Source organism: Moschus berezovskii, chromosome 7, assembly GCF_049115385.1.
Source record: "Moschus berezovskii isolate FMDL1 chromosome 7, NW_MosBer_1.0, whole genome shotgun sequence".
Taxonomy (NCBI): domain Eukaryota; kingdom Metazoa; phylum Chordata; class Mammalia; order Artiodactyla; family Moschidae; genus Moschus; species Moschus berezovskii.
In genome coordinates this window covers 71,884,906-71,911,292 of record NC_142466.1, presented here as the reverse complement: position 1 = coordinate 71,911,292, position 26,387 = coordinate 71,884,906, and the positions used below count along the sequence as shown (strand labels likewise).

Here is a 26,387-nt window from a genome sequence, read left to right as displayed (position 1 = left end):
GAACAACTGAGTGAATGGAGTTGCTATTTACTGAGATGATAGGAACTGGTGAAGGAACAAGCTGGAGAGCTTAGAAATCAAGAGTCAAACTCAAGATGGCCATCAGACATCTGAACGTAGTCTGTGTGTGGCCTTCGGTATGCTGCTGCTGCTGCTAAGTCACTTCAGTCATGTCTGACTCTGTGTGACCCCATAGACGGAAGCGCACCAGGCTTCCCTGTCCCTGGGATTCTCCAGGCAAGAACACTGGAGTGGGTTGCCATTTTCTTCTCCAATGTGTGAAAATGAAAAGTGAAAGTGAAGGTGCTCAGTCGTGTCTGACCCCTAGCGACCCCATGGACTGCAGCCTACCAGGCTCCTCCATCCAGGGAATTTTCTAGGCAAGAGTACTTGAGTGGCTGGCCATGGCCTTTGGTATAACTGTGCTTAGAAGACTAATCACAGGCCTTGCTTTCCCAAATCAGAGATGTAACATTTTCAGGCCTGTGACCACAGAACTGAAGCCTTAGAAGTATCCACAGAAGGCACTCTGAATGTACAGTCATAGGAAATATCCAGAGCAAGTGTGACCAAGGCTGGGGCAGCTGGAAGACAGAGTGTATCAGTGAAGAATAATATTTGCGCATAGAGATATATTCACTGGATCTGAATTTGAATTTTTTTGTAAACAGAAAAGGAAAACTTGGATTTATATACTGTTTAATAATTTAATAAGTGCTTTCAAATCTTTCATCATATTTATCCTATGAGGTAGGATTGATTGTCTTTATTTTGGAGATGAGGAAATGGAAACTCAGAGAAATTAAAATATTGCCCAAAGTCACACAACTAACAGGTGAGGGAATCCTCAAATCTAGGTTTTTCTGACCCCCAAATTATTTCCATTTTGTTGTGCTGTTTCCATTTCACCACGGTTATTTTGGAGTAGCCACATATTGATTCTGCCAGTATTTAAAAAAAAACAAATAAGTTGTACCTAGTAAGGGTGTAAAAATGTCCTCTTTGCCCCTTATTGACTGCAAATGACCCGTGTACTCAGCCCACACACACCCACGCTCCACCCCACCCCATGTTCATCTCCAATCCAGTCTCCTCTGGCAGCTTCGCTTCCCTGGCAACCAAGTGGCTAATGAGCTTCACCCCAATTCCTGTCTCTCTTAACAAATTCCTTTTATCAATGGCTCATTTGAGTTGAAAGAAGTTTTCATGCCAAGCAATATTTCGGGGAACATTTTACAACTCTTGCTGCTTAAATTCGGAGAGAAACTGCTTCAAAAATGTCTAAACCCTTTACCCTACTGATCATTTCAAATGCAATTTGAAGAGAATAGTTTTTCAATGAGCATTTTGGTAATTCCTGCAAAGTATTGTTTAGTCTTGATTGAGACCACAGGTATATCTACATGGTGCTAAACATCTGGATAAAAAAGTGCAAATGGAATGTATTAGGATGTTAATACTGGGTCAAAAGCCAACTTTGATGTCCTCAGACACTGTGAATGGTTGCCCTTGGGTCATCCAAACCCCCTTTGGGTCTCATCTTAATCATGCCAGTGTGTAAGGGAGTGGGCAGAGCGCTGAACTTAAATAAAAAAGGTTGGAGTACCAGTCTTGACTTTGATAATTCCTGGTATGTGACCTCCTCCAGCCTCAGCTTCCTCATCTATGAAATGGACATGCTTATGCCTGCACAGCTTCCTAAGATGTTTGAAAGGAATAAATAAAACAAATTTTGAACTAGGCAGTGGTCATATTGTATTTATCTTTGCATCTCCAGTGCTGAACACAGGCATGTAGTAGAGACTGGATACATTTTAGCTGAATAATTTATGAATGAGTATAGATAGTACAGGCAATTCTAGTGCTCTAGCACCTATTATTTATATAGCTCTATTTACATTCACCAGTTCCTTCTGGTACTTAAGCAAATTTACCATCCCAAGAATATGAGGACATATAGCCCAGAAAAAATATGTACTAAAAGCATAAAATGTACTGTGCTAGGTGTAAATAATTTTCCCAGTTAGTCCAAGTGGTGAATAACCCCAGCTTTTGTTCTATTTGGAGCACCTGTTTGTAATCCATGTCATAAATATTTTCAGGACTATTGCTTAGTAGTCAATGAGTTTCTTTGTTGGCACAGAATTTAAGATATTTCCCTAATAAGGACACCCAGTGTTAAAGCAATGAATTTCTATAGCTATGCAGTTCAGAGAGTTACCTAGGAGATGAAAAGCTAATCTGTCTGGAATTTCTGCCCTTGAGACCAAAGATACTATAAATTTGCTCGGGAGGAAAATAATCATGGTAAGCATCTTAATTTCTTCCATCTCGTTTCCAAGCAGATGTCGCTGTGTTTTAGCCTGGAATTCATCATCTCTCTGATACATCAACATTGACATATTACATCTTCATCTCTTATTATAGAAAATGGAAATGAAACTAGAATGTGAACATGTTGAATGAATCGGACTCCCCAGAGATTTGGGGGAGAAGAAAACCTCCCACTTGCCTTTGACTTTTGGATTTCTTGTTTCCCTCATGTTTGGATTGCACTTTAAGAAGTCCATCTGGAAGTTCACTTTTTTATATTTTGCAAATGCAAGTAGAGCTTATTATAAAAAAACAAACCCCTAAAGGAAGAAAAACCTGTGAGCAGGGATTGGGGGGGCATGGTCAGAGAATCACCTCAGAAATCCATGATGGTATTTAGGGTTAAATACCAGAGATTAAATTCCATTTATTGCTGGGCTTGACTTTTCCAGTCTGTTAGTTTGGGTGAAAGAACAGATATGTTTAGCTGCTGCTTCTATCTATTAAGCTCTTCGTTTAGAAGATGAGTTTGGGTGGGTGTCAACCCCTGCAAATGTCATCAAGCCCATAATACCTCCATAGCACTGAGTTATCAAAGCAGCACTGCCACAGTATGTCTGAGACTTCACCCCACAGTGGGCACCAGTACACTTCTTTCCTTTTTCTGGCCTCAGGCAAACATTCTTAGGATTTCAGGATCCTATTATATATTGAGCGAGTTGCGTTCTTCTTGAATTCCTTACGAAGTCACTCTGGTCCATAGAGATTAGAAGTTTAAACTTTGAAGGCCATACCTCATCGAGTTCTCTTCACTTTGGCTCCCCAGCCATTTCTGTCGCAGCCAAACTTAATCCTCTTCAGACATATCAAGCCAACCATCAGTCAAGGGGGTCTTTATTTCCTCACACATGCTACAGAGATTAATGCTGCCTGATTTTCTCATATATTCCCTGGCACCCTGACCAGATTCACCTACTGTCTGAGACGGATGTAAATAATGTTTTCAACTTGGCCCATACTTGTTGGCCATTTATGGGAAGAATCCATCTTATTCTAGAATCACAAACGCTCATGCCATCTTGGCCATAACAGGATAGCCAGATAAAGCATTAGCATCCTAGAATCTCTTTGTAAATTTCCAGACCCGGGAAAATAAACAGCATTTGCTTCAGTAGGTCTGAGTAAAACTGTCAGCATTAGGCAGAGAGGCCCACAAAAATAGCATTGGATTTAGATGGCTCTCAAGTTACAGGTAGCTGTACCACCTTCTAGCTGTGCGGTCTTGTACAACTAACATACTCTCCCTGGACCCATGTTCTCATCTGGAACAGAAGTTCTATCATGAGCCCTGCACATACCCCTGGATGATTGGACTAGGGATATGAGAGTGTCTTGAAAACAATGAAATGCTATTTAAGTGAGAGCTACCACCATTGTGATGTATAGCACACTACAGGTTGTCTGATGACCATTTACTGCAAGTTTTATGACAGTCCTAAAATACATCAAGTTTTTTTATTTGTATCTCTGAGCCTCAGTTTTCTTATTGTAAAGTGAGGTGAAATGATACTGCATAGCCCACAGATTCAGTGAGTTAATAAGCGTGAGTGGGACTGGAGTGGACAGGATGGTGGTCTTTCTCTCTTGGCACTACTCTGAAACCTGGTAGAGCATCTGTGCATTATATAGTTTTGAATTCAAGTCTCCAACAGACACTTTTTTGGAAGCTCTCTGGTGATAGTGAAGAAGGAATTCATAGGGCCTGGACTTCATCTTAGGCCTGTTCATGCTGATCATGCTCACCACCTTTCCAATGGACTCTGAACTCTGTGTTTAGTGGCTATGAAAATGACAACAGAAGGATAAGACCCCCTCCAGACAGGGGAACCTTGAAGATCGTATCTAGGTTACTCATCACCTAAGAGAAAACATACACTAATCACCCCTTCCTCCAGACAGGCTGTAAATTTTTCTGTATCTCTCAGAGTGTAACCTCGGGCTTATTGATTATTGGCTAACTGTTTGACTCTTTGAGCACATGAGCACATAGCACATGAATGATGGGGTTACTGGGGTTGTATTTTCCTTGGTTTATGTAAGTCTCAAGGAATTTGGAGTGGTGGGTTCAGACACGTACACATGGGGTATAAAAGATTTTCACAAATGTTGGTCGGGGTCCTTGGCTAAGAGGAGACTCTGCCTTGGGCCCGCCGGTGTAATAAACTGCACTTCACTATCTGCATTGTCCTTCTGAGTGAGTTTGTTTCCTGGAACGCGTGGCTACAATAGGATCAATGACCTTGGTGTTCCACTGCTGAAGGCATCTGAGAACTTAGCAAACACTGTAGTAGGGAGAACTCCTGCCCGTCTTCCTGCCCCAAGGTGTGTATTGTCTGCACAACTCCCAGTCCTGTCCTATCTGAGAGGTTCTGTGCCTTCCATTTCAAGTGGAACATTCAAGAGAGAGTCTTGTCAGAGAAGCTAGACCATGGTAGGGAAGAGACTAGAAACAAAGACAAATGAGGAGTGTTGGCATTGAAACACGTATGTTGTCATATGTGAAACGAATCACTAGTTCAGGGTCAATGCATGTTATAGGATGCTCGGGGCTGGCATGCGGGGATGACCCAGAGGGAGGATAAAGGGAGGAGGGAGGTGGGAGGGGGGTTCAGGAGGGGGAACTTATGTAAACCCGGGGCAAATTCATATCAATGTATGGCAAAACCAACCAATATAATATTGTAAAATAATTTGCCTCCAATAAAAAATAAATTAATTACATTAAAAAAAAATATACAGATGTGCTCAAGTACAGTGAAAACAGAAAAAAAAAAAAAGAATACTGGGACAGTGAACAGAAGACATAGGGGTCCATGACACAGCTGTCTTAACCTGAAGGAACTGATATTTTCCAAACTTACTGTGGCAACCCATAGTAAGAAAGACATTTGATATCAAACCTGGTACACATTTACATAAATCTATAAACAATTGAAATACCTTGAAAAACAAAACCTTTCTCTCTCACATGCTATAATTCTATTATTTTCTATTCTACTCTTCTATCAGCCTATCCTATCCTATTCAATTGCATTGATTATAATCAGTTCAGTTCAGTTCAGTCGCTCAGTCGTGTCCGACTCTCCGCGACCCCATGAATCACAGCACGCCAGGCCTCCCTGTCCATCACCAACTCCCGGAGTACACTCAAACTCATGTCCACAGAGTCGGTGATACCATCCAGCCATCTCATTCGCCGTCGTCCCCTTCTCCTCCCGCCCCCAACCTTTCCCAGCATCAGAGTCTTTTCCAGTGAGTCAACTCGTCTCATGAGGTGGCCAAAGTATTGGAGTTTCAGCTTTAGCATCAGTCCCTCCAATGAACATCCAGGATTGATCTCCTTTAGAATGGACTGGTTGGATCTCCTTGCAGTATAAGGGACTCTCAAGAGTCTTCTCCAACACCACAGTTCAAAAGCATCGATTCTTCGGCGATCAGCCTTCTTCACAGTCCAACTCTCACATCCATACATGACCACGGGAAAAACCATTGCCTTGACTAGACGGACCTTGGTTGGCAGAGTAATGTCTCTGCTTTTTAATATACTATCAAGGTTGGTCATAACTTTCCTTCCAAGGAGCAAGCGTCTTTTAATTTCATGGCTGCAATCAGCATCTGCAGTGATTTTGGAGCCCAAAAAAATAAAGTCTGACACTGTTTCCATTGTTTTTCCATCTATTTCCCATGAAGTGATGGGACCAGATGCCATGATCTTTGTTTTCTGAATGTTGAGCTTCAAGCCAACCTTTTCACTCTCCTCTTTCACTTTCATCAAGAGGCTTTTGAGTTCCTCTTCACTTTCTGCCATAAGGGTAGTGTCATCTGCATATCTGAGGTTATTGATATTTCTCCCAGCAATCTTGATTCCAGCTTGTGCTTCTTCCAGCCCAGCGTTCCTCATGATGTACTCTGCATATAAGTTAAATAAGCAAGGTGACAATATACAACCTTGACGTACACCTTTTCCTATTTGGAACCAGTCTGTTGTTCCATGACCGGTTCTAACTGTTGCTTCCTGACCTGCATACAGGTTTCTCAAGAGGCAGGTCAGGTGGTCTGGGATTCCCATCTCTTTCAGAATGTTCCACAGTTTATCGTGATCCACACAGTCAAAGGCTTTGGCATAGTCAATGAAGCAGAAATAGATGTTTTTCTGAAACTCTCTTGCTTTCTCCATGATCCAGCGGATGTTGGCAATTTGATCTCTGGTGCCTCTGCCTTTTCTAAAACCTGCTTGAACATCTGGGAGTTCACGGTTTACATACTGCTGAAGCCTGGCTTGGAGAATTTTGAGCATGACTTTACTAGCGTGTGAGATGAGTGCAACTGTGCGGTAGTTTGAGCATTCTTTGGCATTGCCTTTCTTTGGGATTGGAATGAAGACTGACCTCTTCCAGTCCTGTGGCCACTGCTGAGTTTTCCAAATCTGCTGGCATATTGAGTGCAGCACCTTCACAGCATCATCTTTCAAGACTTGAAATAGCTCAACTGGAATTCCATCACCTCCACTAGCTTTGTTCGTAGTGATGCTTTCTAAGGCCCACTTGACTTCACATTCCAAGATGTCTGGCTCTAGGTCAGTGATCACATTATCGTGACTATCTTGGTCGTGAAGATCTTTTTTGTACAGTTCTTCTGTGTATTCCTGCCACCTCTTCTTAATATCTTCTGCTTCTGTTAGGTCCATACCATTTCTGTCCTTGATCGAGCCCATCTTTGCATGAAAAGTTCCCTTGGAATCTCTAATTTTCTTGAAGAGGTCTCTTGTTTTTCCTATTCTGTTGTTTTCCTCTATTTCTTTGCATTGATCACTGAGGAAGGCTTTCTTATCTCTCCTTGCTATTCTTTGGAACTCTGCATTCAGATGCTTATATCTTTCCTTTTCTCCTTTGCTTTTCGCCTCTCTTCTTTTTACAGCTATTTGTAAGGCCTCCTCAGACAGCCATTTCGCTCTTTTGCATTTCTTTTCCATGGGGATGGTCTTGGTCCCTGTCTCCTGTACAATGTCACGAACCTCCGTCCAGAGTTCATCAGGCACTCGATCAATCAGATCTAATCCCTTAAATCTATTTCTCACTTCCACTGCATAATCATAAGGGATTTGATTGAGGTCATATATGAATGGTCTAGTGGTTTTCCCTACTTTCTTCAATTTAAGTCTGAATTTGGCAATAAGGAGTTCATGATCTGAGCCACAGTCAGCTCCTGGTCTTGTTTTCACTAACTGTATACAGCTTCTCCATCTTTGGTTGCAAAGAATATAATCAATCTGATTTCGGTGTTGACCATCTGGTGATGTCCATGTGTAGAGTCTTCTCTTGTGTTGTTGGAAGAGGGTGTTTGCTATGACCAGTGCATTCTCTTGACAAAACTCTATTAGCCTTTGCCCTGCTTCATTCCGTGCTCCAAGGCCAAATTTGCCAGTTACTCCAGGTGTTTCTTGACTTCCTACTTTTGCATTCCAGTCCCCTAGAATGAAAAGGACATCTTTTTTGGGTGTTAGTTCTAAAAGGTCTTGTAGGTCTTCATAGAACCGATTAACTTCGGCTTCTTCAGCAGTACTGGTTGGGGCATAGGCCTGGATTATTGTAATATTGAATGGTTTGCCTTGGAAACGAACAGAAATCATCCTGTCATTTTTAAGATTGCATCCAAGTACTGCATTTCGGACTCTTTTGTTGACCATGATGGCTACTCCATTTCTTCTAAGGGATTCCTGCCCACAGTAGTAGATATAATGGTCATCCGAGTTAAATTCACCCATTCCAGTCCATTTTAATTCACTGATTCCTAGAATGTCGACGTTCACTCTTGCCATCTCCTGTTTGACCACTTCCAATTTGCCTTGATTCATGGACCTAACATTCCAGGTTCCTATGCAATATTGCTCTTTACAGCACCGGACCTTGTTTCTATCATTGGTCACATCCACAACTGGGTATTGGTTTTGCTTTTGCTCCATCCCTTTATTCCTTCTATAGTTATTTCTCCACTGAGCTCCAGTAGCATACTGGGCACCTACCGACCTGGGGAATTCCTCATTCAGTATCCTATCATTTTGCCCTTTGTTACTGTTCATGGGGTTCTCAAGGCAAGTATACTGAAGTGGTTTGCCATTCCCTTCTCCAGTGGACCACATTCGGCTGTGGTCCATGTGATTAGATCAGCTAGTTTCCTGTGATTATGATTTCAGTTTGTCTGCCCTCTGGTGCCCCCTAGCAATACCTACCGTCTTATTTGGGTTTCTCTTACCTTGGTCGTGGAAAATCTCTTCACAGCCGCTCCAGCAAAGTGCAGCCGCTGTACCTTACCTTGGACGAGGGTTATCTCCTCAAGGCCACCCCTCCTGACCTTGAACGCGGAGTAGCTCCTCTCGGCCCTCCTGCGCCCGCGCAGCCACCGCCTGTTGGACGTGGGGTAGCTCCTCTCGGCCGCCGGCCCTGGCCTCAGGCGTGGGGTAGCTCTTCACGGCTGCACCTCTTGATTATAATACTGGATATAATTCCAAAAATTATTTTATAAGCCATTAATTAAAAATATTGCTATGGAAGACACATATTATCCCAGAAGATGGAATTAGGACTTTGAGGTGAAAATTAGAGCAAATTTTAGCTCAAAACAAGGAAGAAACAACTAATAATTAGGCCCATTCAATATAGAATGGACCTCTCAAGTTAGTAAGACTCTTGACATTGGATATTTTCAAGATTAGACCTAATTTGTATGCTGTGTCTGTAGATTAGGGACTTTCCCACTTCAAAGATTTCAAGAGCCCACAATTCACACCAAGCTAAAGGAAAAAAAAGAACATAAAGGAAAGTTTTCAGTTCAATAAAGCTAAAAATAAAGAGGCAGGGATGGGGGTGGGGGATGTGTTGGGAGACTGTCTTTCCTTAGCTTCTGCCCAGTTAGAGAGAAAACATTCTCTGTTACACTTCTGCTCCCTACTACTGAGTGATCTCCCTTCCTTAGAACAATTTTTCTTGCTGTTGACAGTAGCAGATTTTGAAGCTATTGCTGCTAAACTGCAGGGATGTTCCTTTTTCAAATCTTTGGTCATTTTAAGTCTTCATCACAGTTTAGGTAGTTGTTTTTTGAATGATCTTACAGTCTGTGTGTCTCTGTACCCTGAGCTTCGCTTCAGTTCAGTTCAGTTCAGTCGCTCAGTCGTGTCTGACTCTTTGCGACCCCATGAATCACATCACGCCAGGCCTCCCTGTCCATCACCAATTCCCAGAGTTCACTCAAACTCATGTCCATCGAGTCGGTGATGCCATCCAGCCATCTCATTCTCTGTTGTCCCCTTCTCCTCCCACCCCCAATCCTTCCCAGCATCAGAGTCTTTTCCAGTGAGTCAACTCGTCACATGAGGTGGCCAAAGTATTGGAGTTTCAGCTTTAGCATCAGTCCTTCCAATGAACACCCAGGATTGATCTCCTTTAGAATGGACTGGTTGGATCTCCCTGCAGTCCAAGGGACTCTCAAGAGTCTTCTCCAGCACCACAGTTCAAAAGCATCAATTCTTCTGTGATCAGCCTTCTTCACAGTCCAACTCTCACATCCATACTGACCACTGGAAAAACCATAGCCTTGACTAGACGGACCTTTGTTGGCAAAGTAATGTCTCTGCTTTTTAATATGCTATCTAGGTTGGTCATAACTTTCCTTCCAAGGAGTAAGAGTCTTTTAATTTCATGGCTGCAATCAGCATCTGCAGTGATTTTGGAGCCCAAAAAAATAAAGTCTGACACTGTTTCCCCATCTATTTCCCATGAAGTGATGGGACCAGATGCTATGATCCTGGGCTTCAGTTCAGTTCAGTTCAGTTCAGTCGCTCAGTCGTATCCTGGGCTTAGCAATGTCAAATGTAGAGTCAGTACAACTGATTGCTTATTGCATAAATAAATGCATGAGTACAGGCATGAATGAATGAAGGTTCCACTAGTCTCCTTAAAAGGAGGATCTTTGAGTCACTGATACATATCTTGATTGGGAAAGTAGTATGTTTAAGAATAAGTAAGAATGGTAACAATCGTTGAAATGTTGACCAGCACTTGATTCCTAGGCATTCTGGAAATCTTTAGAGACAAGGACTCCTTTGTGTATCTCATGAAAATTATGACTTTTATCCTCAGAAAAACATATGCATCTTTGCACAAATTGTGTATACAATTTCAAGAGTGCAGTTATTCTCTCTCTGGCCTAATGTTAGGCTTAACAATTAGATCTGACTCAAATGGAAATGCTTTGTCATTTTGTCTTTGCTTAAGCAAGTAGGATTTTGGAGAGAGCAGAATGCTTCATTACTATGTACCAGATACATGCTCAAGTGTTTTATTTACATTAGTTCATTTACTTTACATAATAATCATGTGAAGCATTGTGTTTTATATATATATATATATATATATATATATGATCTTCACATGATGTACTCTGCGTATAGGTTAAATAAACAGGGTGACAATATACAGCCTTGATGTGCTCCTTTCCCAATTTTGAACCAGTCAGTTGTCCCATGTAAGGTTCTAACTGTTGCTTCTTGACCTGCATACCAGTTTCTCAGGTTTCTCTGGTACTCCCGTCTCTTTAAGAATCTGCCACAGTTTATTGTGATCTACACAGTCAAAGATTTTAGGATAGTCAATGAAGCAGAAGTAGATGTTTTTCTGGAACTCCCTTGCTTTCTCTATGAACCAATGAATGTTGGCAATTTGATCTCTGATTATTCTGTCTCTTTGACACCCAGCTTGTGCATCTGGAAGTTCTTGGTTCACATACTGTTGAAGCCTAGCTTGAAGGATTTTGACCTTCACTTTGCTGGCATGTGAAATGAGTGCAATTGTGTGGTAGTTTGAACATTCTTTGGCATTTCCCTTCTTTGGGATTGGAATGAAGACTGACCTTTTCCAGTCCTGTGGCCACTGTGACTGAACAACAACAACAAGGCTTTTTTTTGTATAGTTCTTCTGTGTATTCTTGCCACCTCTTCTGCTTCTGTTAGGTCCTTACCATTTCTGTCCTTTATTGTGCCCATCCTTGCATGAAATGTTCCTTTGATATCTCCAATTTTCTTGAAGAAATTTCTAGTCTTTCCTATGCTATTGTTTTCCTCTACTTTTTACACTGTTCAATTAAGAAGGCCTTCTTATCTCTCCTTGCTATTCTCTGGAACTCTGAATTCAGTTGGGTACATCTTTCCTTTTCTCCCTTGCTTTTTGCTTCTCTTCTTTCCTTATCTGTTTGTAAAGCCTCCTCAGACAACTACTTTGCCTTCTTGCATTTATTTTTCTTTGGGATGGTTTTGGTCACTGCCTCCTGTACAGTGTTATGAAGCTCTATCCATAGTTCTTCAGGCACTCTGTCTACCAGATCTAATCCCTTGAATCTATTCATCACCTCTGTCATATAATGATAAGGGATTTGATTTAGGTCATACCTGAATGACTTAGTGGTTTTCCTTACTTTCTTCAGTTTAAGCCTAAATTTTGCATTAAGATTTCTGGGAGAAAACAACCTCAGATATGCAGATGAAACCACTCTAGTGGCAGAAAGTAAAGAGGAACTAAAGAGCCTTTTGAAGGTAAAAGAGGAGAGTGAAAAAGCTGGCTTAAAACTCAACATTCAAAAAACTAAGATCATGGCATCCAGTCGCATCACTTTATGGCAAATAGAAGGGGAGAAAGTGGAAGCAGTGACAGATTTTATTTTCTTGGGCTCCAAAATTATTGCAGACAATGACTGCAGCCATGAAATTAAAAGACACTTGCTCCTTGGAAGGAAAGCTATGACAAATCTATACAGAGTATTAAAAAACAAAACATCACTTTGCCGACAAAGGTCCACATAGTCAAAGGTATGGTTTTTCCAGTAGTCATGTATGGATGTGAGAGTTGGACCATAAAGCAGGCTGAGCACTGAAGAACTGATGGTTTCAAATTGTGGTGCTGTACAAAACTCTTGAGAGTCCCTTGGACTGCAAGATCAAACCAGTCAACCCTAAAGGAAATCAATACTGAATATTCATTGGATGGACTAATACTAAAGTTGAAGCTCTAATACTTTGGCCACCTGATGCGAAGAGCTGACTCTATTGGAGGAGACCTTGATTCTGGGAAAGATTGAAGGCAGGAAGAGAAAGGGACAACAGAGGATGAGATGGTTAGATAGCATCACCAACTCAATAGACATGAATTTGAGCAAAGTCTGGGAGATAGTGAAGGACAAGGAAGCCTGGCGTGCTGCAGTCTATGGGGTCACAAAGAGTCGGACACGACTTAGGGACTGAATAACAACAATGTGATCTTCATATATGTGCTATAGAATAATATATGTACACATATGTACATATACTATATATATAATCTTCATATGCAGAGATAATATGCATATGCACACACATATACACATGTGCAAAGAAAGTCATATTTGTACCACCCTTTCTTCTTCCCTGACCTTCTCTTCCCTTAAGCATTCAATAAATTGTTTCCATCCCCTCTTCCCTTTCAGCCTCAGAATTTAAAACACAAAAATATTGTTCAGCACTTGTCTTTAGAGAAGTTCACTCTCACCTCTCACTGGTGACTTCTCTAAAGCAAAAGGCTGGTTAACTTGCTGGGGCAGGAACATAGACTTTTTCTATTTCTTTGCTGATGAGGTGGGTATTGAGAAACAAGACACAAGTCAATTTTCAACTGATTCTTCTGTTATATTCTCAAAGTGTCCTGAATAATGTGAGGACACAGAAATAAACAAGACTTAGTTCTTGCCCTCAAGAAGTTCACGATGTAGTTTGAGTTAAATTATATTGTTTGTTTAGTTATAATCCAATAATAAATAGCTTAATAAGCAGCTCTGGACCACTGGATCCTAACTAAGGATATATTTATTAATATCCTTCATGAATAAATGGGGTACATCATGGGGTCTATTGAGTATTGTGTGCCGACAAGTCCTGGGGAGTGAAGTCTGGTGTACAGGGTTTCAAGTCATTGATATAGATTGCTTAAACCAAAATTATGGAGGAAGCCACCCAGGAACACTTTGGAGAGTGAGAGGGTTGACTGAAGCCAGAATACTGAGCAATGGCACCACTTACCCAGTGGGATAGGAAGAGGATCAACAGTAGGACACTGAAAGGGAACAACCAGAGTGAAGGTAGGAGGAGAACAAAAAGAGAATGGTGTTAAAAGCCAGAGGAGGGGATTTTAAGAAGCAAGATGAGGCCAGTAACATCATGCCACAGGAAGAAAGTAAGATAAGTCTGGAAGAGTTAATGGACTTGGCTCTCAAGAGTTCATGGTGATATAAGCAAGAGCAATTTCTGTGAAGTGGAAACCCATTGCTGTGGGCTGTGGAGTAAATGGGAGGTGAAGGTGAGAATGGAAATATGCACCAGTGGTTCCCAAATGCTGGGCCATCGACTCAGCTGCATCAGAGTCACCTGTGGGGCATTAGGAAATGTAAATCCTTGGCCTCAACCCCACATTTCTTGATTTAGTGAGTCTAGGGTGGGTCTCAAGGATTCATAGTTCTAAAAAGCCAGGTTTGAGAACTGTTAATTCATGGGGTCGCAAAGAGTCAGACACAACTGAGCGACAGAACTGAACTGAACTGAAAAGTATTAAGTCCATGAGAGGAAAGATCTTCCCTGTCTCATTCACCATTGTACCTCCAGGAGCTAGATCAGTTTTAGGCCATAAAAGTTTCTCAGTAACTATGTAGAATAGCAGCTCCATAACTGAACTGTTGGCATCAACTACTTCCAAAGGTTATAAATTAGGTCATATGAAATGACCATTTTTCTGTGGGTCACAAATAGTCAAATTGGGGCAATTTCATGTAGTTTAATATCTTACCAATAAAACAAATGATATAAAAATTATGATATTCATCTCATGGGAGTCAACAAAAACTTTAGAATTATAAAGGAATCCTATAGTAGCCAGTCTCCAAAATGATCTTCATGATCCTCACTTCATGATATTCATGTACGGGTATAGTGCTCTCCCCCTGAGTGTGGGTTGTACTTAGAGAATAGAATACTGCAAAAGTGGTGGTTATGTCACTCTTAATTAGGTTAAAAAGAGACTGCAGCTTCCGTATTGGGTATACTCTCTCTGTGTCTCTTGGATCACTCAGGCCAAGGGAAGCCAGCTGCCACATCATAAAGACACTCAGGCAGCCCATGAAGATCACCGCCCATCCCAACCGTCAGGGAATAGAGGTTTCCAGCCACCAACCACAGGAGACAGCCTGGAAGAGGATTCCAGCCAGTCAAGTCTTGAGATGCAGCTTCGCCAGAGTCTCCCAGTTAAGCTGCTCCCATATTCCTGACCCTCTGAAACTTGATGAGAACTTAAATGTTCACTGTAATAAACTGCTATGTTTAGAGGTGGTTTACTCCCCAGCAATAGATAACTAATAGAAGCCTTCATTTTCAAGATGCTAGGAACTAATGGTTGAGGAGTTTTTACTTCAGCATACTTTCACATATATCCTGTAAGTTTTTCAGGACAAGCTTTAATTCCTTTTCATTATTGAGGAATTTGAGTCATACACATTGGTGGAGAAAGTATTTTATTTGGAATCAGAAGATGCCATTTATTAGCTGCATGATTTTGCAGATCACTTAATTTCTCTGAGCTTGTCTTTCCTTTAAGACAAAATGCAGAGTACCACCATGCCCCTTCTCTTAATGTTTACTGTAGGGATTCAGTTCAGTTCAGTTCAGTCGCTCAGTCGTGTCCGACTCTTTGTGACCCCATGAATCACAGCACGCCAGGCCTCCCTGTCTATCACCAACGCCCAGAGTTCACTCAAACCCACCTCCATTGAGTCGGTGATGCCATCCAACCATCTCATTCTCTGTTGTCCCCTTCTCCTCCTGCCCCCAATCCCTCCCAGCATCAGAGTCTTTTCCAGTGAGTCAACTTGTCACATGAGGTGGCCAAAGTATTGGAGTTTCAGCTTGAGCATCAGTCCTTCCAATGAACACCCAGGATCGATCTCCTTTAGAATGGACTGGTTGGATCTCCTTGCAGTCCAAGGGACTCTCAAGAGTCTTCTCCAGCACCACAGTTCAAAAGCATCAATTCTTCGGTGCTCAGTTTTCTTTATAGTCCAACTCTCACATCCATACATGACCCCTGGAAAAACCATAGCCTTGACTAGATGGACCTTTGTTGGCAAAGTAATGTCTCTGCTTTTTAATATGTTGTCTAGGTTGGTCATAACTTTCCTTCCAAGGAGTAAGCGTCTTTTAATTTCATGGCTGCAGTCACCATCTGCAGTGATTTTGGAGCCCCCAAAAATAAAGTCAGCCACTGTTTCCACTGTTTCCCCATCTATTTGCCATGAAGTGATGGGACCAGATATCATGATCTTAGTTTTCTGAATATTGAGCTTCAAGCAACTTTTTCACTCTCCTCTTTCACTTTCCTCAAGAGGCTTTTTAGTTCCTCTTCACTTTCTGCCATAAGGGTGGTGTCATCTGCATATCTGAGGTTATTGATATTTCTCCTGGCAATCTTGATTCCAGCTTGTGCTTCTTCCAGCCCAGCATTCCTCATGATGTGATGAAAGAGATGGGAATACCAGACCACCTGACCTGCCTCTTGAGAAACCTGTATGCAGGTCAGGAAGCAACAGTTAGAACTGGACATGGAACAACAGACTGGTTCCAAATAGGAAAAGGAGTACGTCAAAGCTGTATATTGTCACTCTGCTTATTTAACTTATATGCAGAGTACATCATGAGAAACATGTATATTCAGTTCAGTTCAGTCACTCAGTTGTGTCCGACTCTCCGCGACCCCATGAATCACAGCATGCCAGGCCTCCCTGTCCATCACCAACCCCTGGAGTTCACTCAAACTCATGTCCACAGAGTCGGTGATGCCATCCAGCCATCTCATTCTCTGTCGTCCCCTTCTCCTCCCGCCCCCAACCTTTCCCAGCATCAGAGTCTTTTCCAGTGAGTCAACTCGTCGCATGAGGTGGCCAAAGTATTGCAGTTATGTGAAATAGATCACCAGTCCCAAGTTCAATGTATGAAACAGGCTGGTGCACTGGGACAACCGTGAGGGATGGGATGGGGAGGGGGAGGGGAGGGGCATTTAGGATGGGGGCCACATGTACACCCATGGCTGATTCATGTCAGTGTATGGCAAAAACCACTACAATACTGTAAAGTAATTAGCCTCCAATTAAAAAAAAAAACAGGGAGAGTAGTAAAATTGTTACCAACCTGAAACTATTTTTAGGCAAATAAAAAAGCAAGTAGCAGGGAAAAAAAAAGAACAATATTTTGTGATACATGAAAAATTTATAAAATTAAATTATATGCATATTTAATTATATGTAATTATATAACATTTGTAAATGTAATTATATATTATAATATGTAAATGTTATAGTGTAACATGTTTGTTATATAATTTATTTAAATGTACATTTATTTACATATTACATATATTTAGATATAAAAGTTTATACATAATATAAAATTAAGTTTTGATATTCTAAAAATGTTTTGCTAGACTATAGTCATGCTTATTAATGGACTATCATTGTCTATGCTATTTTCATGGTACAATAGCAAAGTTGAGTAGTTGTATCAGAGAAGGCAATGGCAAGCCACTCCAGTACTATTGCCTAGAAAATCCCATGGATGGAGGAGCCCGGTAGGCTGCAGTCCGTGGGGTCGCTAAGCACGACTGAGCGACTTCACTTTCACTTTTCACTTTCACACATTGGAGAAGGAAATGGCAACCCACTCCAGTGTTCTTGCCTGGAGAATCCCAGGGACGGGGGAGCCTGGTGGGCTTCCATCTATGGGGTCACACAGAGTCGGACATGACTGAAGTGACTTAGCAGCAGCAGCAGCAACAGACCATATGATCTGTAAGCCTAAAATAGTTACCCTACGGCCCTTTACAGAAAAAACTGTCTGACCCTGCTTTTACAAGGCTTATAGTTCTCATATAACACTGTGGGGTAAGCAGACAAGTGGTGTTTTTCTTTTCTACACGTGAGAAAAGAGGCTTTGAGAGAAAAAGTGAATCAATTAATGCCACATAGCTTTAAAAAAAAAAAGAATTTATACTGGAGCCCAAATTGCAAGTGACATTGTCTTAATCCCTACCCAAGTTTGTAGACTTTGGTTAAACAGTACACAAATAATGGATCAAGTGGTGTCAGGGAGATTAGCAAATAGGTTATAAAGCCAAAGCAAGGGAGAACAGTTTATAAATGTAGGAACCCAAACATCTGGGCCACTAGAGCAAACATTCTTGTGCTTTCAAAATATACAGGAGACAATGTGGTTAGTAACAAGCATAAAGGAAACCTTCCAACTCACCAGTGAGTAAAGAAGTACAAGAAAATTTTAATGAGATACTACTATACATTCTAAATTAGCAAAAATGTTAGATAATCATGTCTGATAGAGGTGATGTGCTAAAACTGGTATAGTTGTTTACATATTGCTTATAGTAATGTAAAGTCATTAAAGATACCTCAGCAAGAATCAGTATCAGTGACTTTTGTTGATGTATGACAGAAACCCACAAAATTCTGTAGAGCAATTATCCTTCAATTAAAAAAAGCAGACACTGTTATTATAAAAACAAAAAAAATTTACCTCATTAAATACTAACTGTGGGGCCCTGGGCGCCGCCATCTTGGGGAACTGAGTGGCCCAATGAGCCGCTGCCCTGTGGGGAACGCAGGACACGCACACGCAGGCAGGGGTCAACTAGGTCACGGCTATGGAGGCGCCCGCAGTCAACCTGCTGCCGTTGCTGCTGCTGTTTGCGGCCTGGGCCCCGGAGCCAGGCAGCACCTCTGCGGAGGCTCCGCCTCTGGTCAACGAGGAGGTGAGGCGCACGGTGGATCTGAGCAGCCATCTAGCCAAGGTGACAGCCGAGGTGGTCCTGGCTCACGCGGGCAGTGACTCGTCGCCCCGCGCTGCCTCCTTCCTGGTAGCGCTGGAGCCCGAGTTGGAGGCCCACGTGGCGTACTTCGGCGTGCAGGTGACGGGAGTGGATGAGGAAACCAACAGTCTGGAAGTACGGGAGACCAAAATTAACAGTAAAAGCGGGAGATTCTTCATAGTCCAACTCCCAGTTGCTCTTAATCCTGGGGCTGAGGTTTCAGTCGTTGTGGAAGCCGTTTATACCCACGTGATTCAGCCATATCCAACCCAGATCACCCAGTCTGAGAAACAGTTTGTGGTGTTTGAGGGGAACCATTATTTCTATTCTCCTTACCCGACCAAGACGCAAACCATGCGTGTGAAGCTTGCCTCCCCAAACGTGGAGAGCTATACCAAATTGGGCAACCCCATGCGCCACGAGAACCTCCTGGATTACGGCCCTTTCCACGACATCCCTGCCTATAGTCAGGATAGTTTTAAAGTACATTCTGAGAACAACAGCCCTTTCCTGACTGTCACCAGCATGACCCGAGTCATCGAGGTCTCCCACTGGGGTAATATTGCTGTGGAAGAAAACGTGAACTTGAAGCACACGGGGGCTGTGCTGAAGGGGCCTTTTTCACGTTATGATTATGACAGATTGCTAGATAGTGGCATCTCCTCCATCAGTTCTTTTAAGACCATCCTTCCTGCCTCTGCCCAGGATGTTTATTACCGGGATGAGATTGGCAACATTTACACCAGACACCTCCTTATTTTGGATGACTCGGTGGAGATGGAAATGAAGCCTCGTTTCCCTCTCTTTGGTGGGTGGAAGACTCATTACATAATTGGCTACAACCTCCCAAGCTATGAGTATCTTTATAATTTGGGAGACCAGTATATGTTGAAGATGAGGCTTGTGGACCACGTGTTTGATGAACAAGTGATAGACTCTCTGACTGTGAAGATCATCCTCCCTGAAGGGGCCAGGAACATCCAGGTGGACAGTCCCTATGAGATCAGCCGAGCCCCAGACGAGCTGCACTATACCTACCTGGACACATTTGGCCGCCCTGTGATCGTGGCCCACAAGAAAAACCTGGTGGAACAGCACATTCAGGACATCGTGGTGCACTACACCTTCAGCAAGGTGCTCATGCTACAGGAGCCCCTGCTGTTGGTGGCCGCCTTCTCCTTTCTGTTCTTCACCGTAGTCATCTATGTCAGGCTGGACTTATCCATCACAAAGGATCCAGCTGCAGAAGTCAGGATGAAGGTGGCTTGCATAACAGATCAGGTCTTGACCCTGGTCAGCAAGAGACTAGGTCTCTACCATCACTTTGACAAGACGGTCAGTAGATACAAACAGTCCCGGGATATGTCCACCCTCAACAGTGGCAAGAAGAGCCTGGAGACGGAGCACAAGGCTTTGACCAGCAAGGTGGCACTGCTGCAGTCCAGGCTGAAGACCGAGGGCTCCAACCTGTGCGACAAAGTGAGCGAAATGCAGAAACTGGACGCGCAGGTCAAGGAGCTGGTCCTGAAGTCAGCAGTGGAGGCCGAGTGGCTGGTGGCTGGCAAGCTCAAGAAAGACATGTACATCGAGAATAGGAAGCTTATTTCAGGAAAGCGACAGGAGCTGGTCAGCAAGATTGAACACATCCTAGATACCCTGTAGCCCTCCAGAGGGCAGGGTGGGGGGTGAACATGGAGGTCAGCAGATTATGGCTTCTGTATTTTGCAAAAGGAAGAGAGAAGCCACGCCTTGCCTCAAGCAACACAAGAAGCTTAGTTTTTGTCCTTAAAATGTTCTTAAAAAAAAAAACCTAGATATCATTTAAAACAAAATATGTTTGAATTTTGAACAGAGAAGATTTTGAGTTGGCTTTGTTTATTCTGAAGCCTAGGATATTCTTTTCACCTCAAGCCCCTTGTTTTACACCCTTCTAATTCCTGAGATTTGGGTATTTTACAAGCATGTGTATGTTTTTTAAAGCACATCTGACCAAATGAAAATAAAGCTAAGGCTATAAAAAAAAATACTCTGTATTGAGTCTTTGAAAGCTCTTATTCTTTGATTCATTGATTCCATTTCTGAACATCTAACCTTGAAAGTAATTCTAAATTCAGAGAAAAGGCATTCATATTAGTATTGTTTAGCATCAATCTGGAAGTAACTTAAGTGTCCCAGAATAGCTGATTAAGTAAATTGTGCTGTATCAACCTGATGGAATACTGTGCAGCCACTTGACCACTAAAGACTAGATAACAAGGCAGAAATAAAATTTTATAATGTGAAGTTCAAAAAGCACAATGAAACTTCTAATTTTTCTGTGATTTTTGCTATGAAAAGTTATGTCTGTACTAGTACAAGGAGCAGTGAAAACAGGTGATTTCTTAAGGTGCTAGCACTCCAAATCAATTGTTGTTACAGCATTGACTAGATGGTAGAAGAACTGGAGGTCTTGTCTCCCCTCCAAGAGATTAGAGCTGAGTTGTCTCAGCCACCATGTTATGCTCATACTGAGACCTCATACTTCTCTTTACCTCAAGCCAGGATAGTGTCCAGAACTTGGGCCCAGGCTGAGCCCACAGGTAGGGTTGAGGAGGCATTCCTGCCAGGTTAGACAGGTAAAGGAAGAAGGGGCCAGGAGGTGGTCACGTCTCTGTCAGCAGATATTCATGGAGATCTCTCAGCTTGGGGGTTGCATTGTCTTAGAAAGGTTCTGGACTTAGAGTCAAAATTTTGCAACTCAAGACCTGACCCTGAGGCTCACTCAGGCGTGAGGAAATGTGGTCCAGCACCCAGTTAAATTGGAAGGACTCTGTGTCTCATTCTCTGCTGGGCACCAAGAAGACACGCAGGAATCAAACTCAGCTTTGTTCCTGAGGCACCCCAGCAGGGAACAGCTACAGTACCTGGTATACTGCAGGCAAAAGGAGTATTAAACTCACTAAAAATGCTCAGAGGAGGAGAGCCCTCTAGCACAGTTTGAACATCTCTGCTTTTTTGAGACTCTCCAGTTAGCTTAATTGATGATAATTTCTGCACTGATTGAACAATAATGTTTATTCTCTGTTCACTTCTAGCTTTTCATTATGGATTTTAATCACAGCCTTATAGAACGTTATATATGGAAAGCCCTGTGAGGATATTTTGCATCTTTCCAGGGTGAAAAGTCCCCATAGCTGTTCTCTCATTTGTTTTCTTACACTAGACTGCATTTTCCCATCTTAAAAATCCTGTCTGAACATAGAGTAACTCTTGGGTTCACATTTTCCCCGACTTCAGTAATTTATCTTTCTACTTCCTCTTTGGGTCATTGGTACCATCTTCTCTACCTCTCCTTCCCCTTAAGCCCCACTCTGAACTTGCCCAGTGAGATGATAGCAGGGTTTTTGCTCTTCAGGAGGTATCAGGACAGAGGAAATTAGACGTGTTATCCAAGAATACTAGAAGCAGAGAGTGTGAGACTTGGAAGATGGGTAGGATTTAGGCAGGAGAATAAGGGGCTTATTTGGGGACCTCTGAGTGGCTCAGTTTGGAATTAATCCAGGAGTTGTATCATTTCCATTTTCTAGCAATATGGAGCATGGTATGAGAAATGGGATTTATCTTGGTAGATACCCTAGGAGAAAAACAGGTCATCTACGCAGATGCTGCAGGATTTCCCTCCTTGGGCCTGTGAATGGCACAGTGGCTCCTGGAAACCTCAGGACTTGGTTAACAAGTTATTAGGAAATACGAACAATCCCAGTAAAAGTAGCAGTAAAGCTAGATGCTCCTTAAACAGATTCTTCACATTTCTATAGTATAATCATCATTGTAATGATTATTATCTATTGCGTGCCTATGTGAGATTGTCTCCATTTTATAGGTGAGAGACCTGAGGCTCACTGAGTTAAGAGACTTGCCCAGGATCATACACCTAGTAAGGGTTGTTGGTAGAATTCAAACCCAAGCCCAACGTATCTCAAAGCCTGCACTACTCTTTTGCCTCTAGACATGTGTAAACTATCAAGGTGGTGAGGATGGCTCTGTTTAACCACTTACCAGGTGCTTTTCTCCAGGGACTGAGAAGGAATGAGATGTGCCATGGAACATTTTAAGAAATTATCTATGTGGCGGACCACTGGCACACTAAGACTTTCAGCTGCAGTGAATGAAGGCCCAGCTTCACCTTCTGTGAAACTAAAACAGGTCACTGGGCCAGGTCTCTCAGGAGTAAGTTATGAAGAGAAGAGATGAGAACATTGATTCTGTGGGTGGAAGAATACAGCTGCTAACAGCTGCAGAAATATTGCTAGGAGAATAACAGTTTACTTCTGGACAGTTCTTTGTAGTTTATGAAACTCCTTCCCTTTCATCATTTCATGATCATTGTATTCCAGCCCTGGTTAATGGGGTAATAATCTCTCTTCTACAAACCTCTACATCAAATAGAGGCTCAGTGTTAGTCACCCAGTCGTGTCTGACTCTTTGCAACCTCATGGACTGAAGCCTGCCAGGCTCCTTTCTCCACGGAATTCTCCAGGCAGGAATACTAGAGTGGGTTGCCATTCCCTTCTCCAGGGGAACTTCCTGACCCAGGGATCGAACACGGTTTCCCACACTGCAGGCAGATTCTTTACCATCTGAGCCATCAGGGAAGCCCATAGAGGCTCAGAGATGCTACATAATTTTCCATAGGTAGCACAGCTTGTTAGCAATGCCATTTGCATTCAAGTTTTCAAAAGCCATCCTTCCCACTCCACCCTCCTTTCTATCATATTTCTAAAGTGATTGATGGGAATAGGGTGGTGGCAGTGGTGGCTCTGGCAGCTTGGGATTGAATGCAAGTAACAGAACGTGTGGATGTGAGAGTTGGACTGTGAAGAAAGCTGAGCACCGAAGAATTGATGCTTTTGAACTGTGGTGCTGGAGAAGACTCTTGAGAGTCCCTTGGATTGCAAGGAGATCCAACCAGTCCATTCTAGAGGAGATCAATCCTGGGTGTTCATTGGAAGAACTGATGCTAAAGCTGAAACTCCAATACTTTGGCCACCTCATGCGAAGAGTTGACTCACTGGAAAAGACTTTGATGCTGGGAGGGATTGAGGGCAGGAGGAGAAGGGGACGACAGAGAATGAGATGGCTGGATGGTATCACCAACTCGATGGACATGAGTTTGAGTGAACTCCGGGAGTTGGTGTTGGACAGGGAGGCCTGGCGTGCTGTGATTCATGGGGTCGCAAAGAGTCGGACACGACTGAGCAACTGAACTGAACTGAACTGAACAGGATCACCATGATTCTTTAGAGGCTTTTCAGGTCCACTGTCATTCAGTCTTCAGTCTCAGTCTCTCTGAGGAGGAACATAGGTGTTACAGCAGTGGCATCTAATAAAGAACTTGATCCTGTATGGTAATTCTTCATGGACAAGATCAGAGAATATAGAACTAGGTGACAGACATCTGCAGGACCTGTTGATGCTGACCCGGAGTATCAGCAAGAACTGGACAGGGAGCTTTTTAAGCTTGACCAACTATATGGTAAAGCAGACATGAACACTTTCCCTAACTTCACATTTGAAGACCCCAAGTTCAAAGTTGTTGAGAAACCACAGTCCTGAATAAATAATGTAAAATGTTTCTGGTAATTTATGCTGGATTAGTACCCCCATTGTACACAATGGGTCAGAAGTAACAATAAACATACATTTCACAGCTGTAAAAAAAAATAAGGTGATTGATGGGAGAAACCAAGATGGTGCTTGTCAGGAGGAATTGTGTGAAGTGTAAAGAATGAGATGAAACAAATAAAATCATTAAGACTAACTACCAGATTCAGCAAGGAAATGGCAGGATCAAAGGAGTTCTTCCTGAGGACAGGGTGCCTGAATGGGCTTAGGTGTGTCAGCTGCAAATATGGTCTGTAAAGGAAATGAAGAGGTGGGAGGGAAATATGTGGAGAAAGGAGTGGAAGACTCATGTAAAGAATAGGATAGCATGTCTACTTCAGGTGGAACCCACTTTGGAGGGACTAAGGAAGGGAGTGGCAGGTTTAACAGAGCAGGGAGGTAAAAGAAGAGGCTGTCTGGAGATCAGGGACTCTTGTTCATTTGTGAGGAAAGTAGAGCCTCCCCACAAGTTTTGAAAGATTGAAATTATACCAAAAAAGAGTGAAGCTCAACTGTGTAATAGATATCACATAAAACAGAAAGTGGGGAGTATTCTTGTATAAGACATAAAGGCATCAAAACTGGATGCCCTCATTATAATTAAGCTACACATTTTTTAAGGGACATTATTAGGAATGAAAAATTGAATTTAGTGGTCACATCTTTGGAATGCTGTGAGAAGTATTTAGGCTTCCCAGGTGGTGCAGTGGTAAAGAAGCCACCTGCCAGTGCAGGAGACGGAAGAGACAGGATTTCGATCCCTGGGTCAAGAAGATCTCTGGAGGAGAAAATGTCAACCCACTCCAGTATTCTTGCCTGGGAAATCCCATGGACAGAGGAGTCTGGTGGGCGGTAGTCCGTGGTGTCACAGAAGACTTGGAAAGAAGTCATGCACACACTCAGAGACACGCAGATGGGAAGTATTTACTCCCATGCCTCCTTGTGTCCTATTCTACTTCTTGCTTGGACTACTGAGGCCGCAAACCAGACTGCCAGCTCTGGCTATTTTTGGATATCAACCAGGTATCATTTCCTTGACTGTGCCTTCATTGGATTCCATGAGCTGCGATAAGTAATATTCATGAACCCTATTCTAAAGATACTAATTATTCTTTAAGAGTACTATTATTGGATATCACAAACCTTTTTATAGACGTAGCCATGTAACACTCCATCAGTCCCCAAAGACCCATAAGCTGGAAGAAGATGTTTCAAAAGTAAATTTGCTTTTCATATTCTGTGAGAAGTTTAGCAATTTCAGTATTGGGAGCATTACATGATTCATCTTCAGATTTGTTCTTTCAGTTCAGTTCAGTTCAGTCGCTCAGTCGTGTCCGACTCTCCGCGACCCCATGAATCACAGCACGCCAGGCCTCCCTGTCCATCACCAACTCCCGGAGTACACTCAAACTCATGTCCACAGAGTCGGTGATGCCATCCAGCCATCTCATTCTCCGTCGTCCCCTTCTCCCGCCCCCAACCTTTCCCAGCATCAGAGTCTTTTCCAGTGAGTCAACTCGTCGCATGAGGTGGCCAAAGTATTGCAGTTTCAGCTTTAGCATCAGTCCCTCCAATGAACACCCAGGATTGATCTCCTTTAGAATGGACTGGTTGGATCTCCTTGCAGTATAAGGGACTCTCAAGAGTCTTCTCCAACACCACAGTTCAAAAGCATCCATTCTTCGGTGATCAGCCTTCTTCACAGTCCAACTCTCACATCCATACATAACCACGGGAAAAACCATTGCCTTGACTAGACGGACCTTGGTTGGCAAAGTAATGTCTCTGCTTTTTAATATACTATCAAGGTTGGTCATAACTTTCCTTCCAAGGAGCAAGCGTCTTTTAATTTCATGGCTGCAATCAGCATCTGCAGTGATTTTGGAGCCCAAAAAAACAAAGTCTGACACTGTTTCCACTGTTTTTCCATCTATTTCCCATGAAGTGATGGGACCAGATGCCATGATCTTTGTTTTCTGAATGTTGAGCTTCAAGCCAACCTTTTCACTCTCCTCTTTCACTTTCATCAAGAGGCTTTTGTTCTATAAGACCTCCCAAAATAAATTTGTTACAACTAGTGAATGTAATCATTTAAGAAACTCTTAATTCATAATGATAGTTGGAAGGAGAGTGGTAATTTGATTTAGATATTTTATTATATTTTTACATTTATTTTTAATTGGAGGATAGTTGCTTTATAATGTTGTGTTGGTTTCTGCAGTACAACAACATGGCCTGCTCTGAAGGATTCTTATCCCCAGGAGTCTTAGATTGAAATCATTTGGACCCAGAGCTTGGTGTTTATATGTGACCAGGAGCTGATATCTATCTGTGTGTAGAAAGCCTTGGAATCGAATTATACTATGTTTAGGGGCCCATGGAAAAGGGTCTAAAAAATGTATAAATACAGTCAGTCATTCAATATTTCTCAGTGTT

The 26,387-nt window shown here is 42.5% G+C and overlaps 1 long non-coding RNA gene and 2 pseudogenes across 3 annotated transcripts in view; all 3 read left to right on the top strand.

Moving 5' to 3' along the window:
• Positions 1 to 26,387, top strand: part of LOC129556862 (uncharacterized) — a 622,407-nt gene that overhangs the window by 344,794 nt on the left and 251,226 nt on the right. The gene's annotated exons all lie outside the window — the stretch shown is intronic.
• On the top strand, positions 18,144 to 21,256 carry LOC129556859 (dolichyl-diphosphooligosaccharide--protein glycosyltransferase subunit 1 pseudogene; annotated as a pseudogene).
• Positions 23,580 to 24,757, top strand: LOC148777356 (ATP synthase peripheral stalk subunit F6, mitochondrial pseudogene; annotated as a pseudogene).